Source organism: Melozone crissalis, unplaced genomic scaffold, assembly GCF_028551555.1.
Source record: "Melozone crissalis strain CALT ecotype California unplaced genomic scaffold, PUWL_Pcris_2 ptg000042l_1, whole genome shotgun sequence".
NCBI classification, from domain to species: Eukaryota; Metazoa; Chordata; class Aves; order Passeriformes; family Passerellidae; genus Melozone; species Melozone crissalis.
Window position 1 is genome coordinate 12,251,811 of NW_026535820.1, and position 4,240 is coordinate 12,256,050.

A 4,240-nucleotide genomic window follows, 5' to 3' on the forward strand; every position below is an offset into this window, starting at 1 on the left:
ACTTCCCGCCAGGAAGGACGGGGCGCATCCCGGGAGCGCGCGGGGCGGGCGGGGCCAGGGCACGGTGCCGGCATCAAGGCGCGCCCCCGTCCCGGGAGCCGGCCCGGCTGTGCCCCCGCCCCAGCGAGCTTCCCTCTCTCTCTGCACCCTTCTCGCCAGCCCCCGTGCATACACGTCTCTCGCCAAGCACCCGCTACGTCTGATCCCGTGGGAGCTATTACACCTGGGAAGCAAATCCCCATGGCTCCGTCCCTACCCTGCCAACCCCGCTCAGCCCGCACCCCAACCTCCAGTAACAGGGAAGCCAGCACACAGCGGTGAAGCTTCACTTAATTTTTTTGGTTTTTCAGCTCGGCTTCAAACAAGACACTTAGATTCAGAGGTCTCTTTGGAGGAAAAAAAATTTTTTTTTTTAAAGTGCCAAAGGCAGAAAAGGAAAGAATACAGATAAAAATTTAAAAGCCACACAAATGCCAGAAGAACCATATCAAAGAGGTGCTAATTAGAAGTAGCTCTCAGAACGATCTGTCGGTTTCAAAGGCTGAAATACCTGACATTCAGTAGCATGAAAACTGGAAAATTAATCCCACAAATGTCTAGCCACGATGCCAAATGTTTCTTCACCTGCAGAAATCAGTTACAAAACTCAAGTTCCGGGCCCTTCCCCAAGAGCCAAAGCTGAAGGCAGCTGCTGCGGTAGCACCTTGCACATCCTGCCTGGGAACCACAACCTGCACCGTGCTGGGGACCCACTGGAGGTGGGAGAAGGCAGCTCCCCTTGCAGAGTGCAGCAGGCTCAGGAACAATCCAAAAGGGCCATGCTGGCATTCATGTGGACATGAGGGGAATGCACACCAAAGCAACCTCCAGGTGAACACACCTGAAAGGGGACACATCCCAAAACGTGTGCCAGGGTCACTGCAATGGGGGATTCCCAGGGAGGACCTACAGCACAAGCACAGGCTGCTGCTAGCAGCAGTCTCTAACAAAAAAGCCTGTCACACACACCTCGCTAACTAGTGACAACACCCACATGCTGTCCTTGACATCCTGTTTTAAAACTAATGCTCAGTTTTTTGCTTTACAGCTTATAAAGAGAGAGTAAAACACATTCACAGACTTCTTGTAGAGATCAGAAAGAGCAATGATGCAAGATGTTCTTCTTACAGCTACCCTGAGACTTCTTCCTCAGCGAAGACTCAAATCACAGAGTATGCTGAGTTGGAAGGCACCCACAAGGACCACAGAGTCCGACTCCTGGCCCTGCACAGCACCATCCCCACCCTCACACATAAAGTGTTCTGCCTCCCCACATTTATCCTTTGTCCATTTTAGCCCAATACTGGGTTTGCTCTCTCTGCATACATAAAAATGATACATCTACTATAGTTTTTAGTCCTTGCATTGATTTCTATTTTCTTTTATCAAGTTACTAGTTTTGGCCAGATTTTTGTAACAACAGAAATAAGCAGGAGTTTCAATATTTACACCAAAAGAATTAGAAGTAAGCTTTTCCAGTACAATGAAACTGTTCCTTAAGCTGTATTTCAATGATCTGTGGAGCTTTCTGTTGTCAAAACAAGCTGGTTGTAGGGATTCTCTTGTGTAGCCTATTTCAGTATTTTCATAGAAGTAGTAACAATACTGAAAAAGTCAGAATAATTTGACAAGTTCTCCCATATTATAACATCACTGTAGAAGATATTGTAGCCTTGAACAGGAAAAAAAAAAAAGTTGTCCTTCTCCTATTTTGTGGAATCAAGAGCAGCTGTAGGAGGGCTGTTAGAGACCTTTACACAAGCCTTGTCCACTGTTGTCCATCCATGATGTAACCAGGCTGTGCTCCTACTTGCATTAAGATAAAACCTCCTCAGCTCCAAGGTCAGAAAGAAGCACAATGGCCACCCACTGCCTATGCATTTTTTTTAAGATGAATCCTTCTTTTTTGGGTGATTCTGTGCTAACAATGAACAGCACACCTGCAAGTCTTGAGACATGACAGAAACAGAGCCACAGGCTCACCAAACCAAAGCCCACCTGTATTCCATGAGTCTCTGAAAGCAGACTCCACAGTCCATCTGTGTCCAGACCCATCCACTAGATGTCAAGGCCTGCATTTAGCAGCAACAAATGTTCTACAATCATGTTGTGAAATAATTTTATTTAAAAGAAGAGTTTCACAGAGTTGACATTTTTGAGTGCAGATTCTACAGATGGCCTTCATGTTGCACAACACTGTCTCCAGAGTTGCCATATTATGGTCCCCAAGCTCCATCTCAGCCTGAAAGATTTTCTAAGTAATATTTGGAACACTGTATTGATAAAAGACAACTAAGGAATAATTATTTCCTATTTACAGACTACAACAAAGACATAGCAATATCTTCCAGCAAGTTTAGTACAAGTTATTTTACAGAATGAATAACTACCTTGTGTAACTGATTTAAGCACGACATTACAGAGGACTGTAGTGTAAAGTGTGAGTGGTAAGGGTAATAAAAATAATATAAATCAAATAAAACTGAATTCCCTCATGGTTCTTTACATAGAATATCTCTATGCAATTTCTGACACAGAAAGCACAAACAGACCCAGAGTGGTCAGTCCTTTGACATGGGGCTCTGGAAACTACTTACCCATTAACAAGTAGTATACTTACACAGGTAGTAGTTCTTTTGAGAGCCAGGACCCTTGAGTCTCTCACACCTGTAAATTTTTCACAGTATAGTTTACCTAAAAAATAAGGACATAAAACACCACATGGGGTGAGCAAAAACCTTTTACTTCTATTCATATTTACACCAAAAGAATTAGAAATAAGCTTTTCCAGTGTTTACAAGCTCTAATAGACAGAAGTGCCCCAATGTAGGAAGCTGGGCACAAATGCAATAAAAGTCATTAGTCCTGAGAGCTTTCAGCTTTGTGAGTGGTTGCAGACTGCACCTGAACAGAGCCACACCAAATTCCCTCATTCCATCAGTGCACAACTTGCATTTGATCAGCCAAGAAGAGCAATATAACTCATTTCCTTTAAAAGCACACAAAGTGTAAGGTGTTACGCAGTAAGAGAAACACAGAAAACACAGAAACAATAATGATCACAGAGAAGCCTACTGAAGAGTCTCATTCCAAGCAAACAGACATTTAAATTATTACCTGAGTCCAAAAGGGACTCATGACAAGACCACAATACTTTTCTCTCCATCAGACTTCATTTTAAGAGGCATCAAGCAGCCTTACAGTAACAATTCCTTTTTTCTCTACAGTATTTGGAAAATACAAGAGAAAGAAGCAAATGCAATTTCTGTCCCATTCCATCTAGAAGTTAATTCCTTTTTTGTCATGGTCACAGGAAAATCTCCCTTATTTTCTTCACAGGTGCTAATTGTAAATCTATGCAGCAGAGTTTCTCCTCCTCCCTTGACATGGAGCCTAATTAATGGAAAATAATGGGAAAATTTTGTTCCATTTCTGTTTGTTTTAATATGTGCACTCCCAAGTTCCTAACTGCACAAATTCAATGTACGTGTAAGAAGCACACTCTGCTTGTTTCCTCATGTATCTCAAACTGGATATAAGCAGTTAAATATCTGAATGAGCCAGTAAATAAAATCAGCACTAAAACAAACAAACAAGCAAACAAACCACTAAACAAACAAACAAAAAACCTCATTAATCCTTAAAAAGTGCAAGCATAGACTGAGAGAGAAAATTTTCATGGTACTTCAGACCTGTAAAAGTTCAGAAGCAAAAGGCACAATCTTGCTAGCAGTTTCAAAAGAACTAGAGAATAGTTCTAGCCCACTCTTTCTAATAAATAGCCTATACAACCAAAACAGAGCAGAAACAATGAGTCTTACTCAAAGCATGAATACAAAATTTTGTTCACTACACACTAAACTATAATATCAAATGTAAAAGTTAACTAATGAATGAAATAATTAAAAATACTTAAGGACCAATCAAAAAATTCCTCATTTTCTTTTCCCAATAAATTTTACATGTCATTTTTACTGCATTAAGGTGTCAGTAAATTTGATTATTTCACGCAAAGATTATATTTTTTTACTTCCTCTATGTGGAAGAGCAAACATCTGATTTTGAAATGGAAAAATTAAATATTTAAGTGAATAAGCCTTTTTTTTTATTTACAGTACTTTCTGGGTTCTGTACACCATTATACAAGAAAAATTAAGCGTAAATAGGCAAATACTTCTGAACGCTGCCGTGTGCTTTTTGA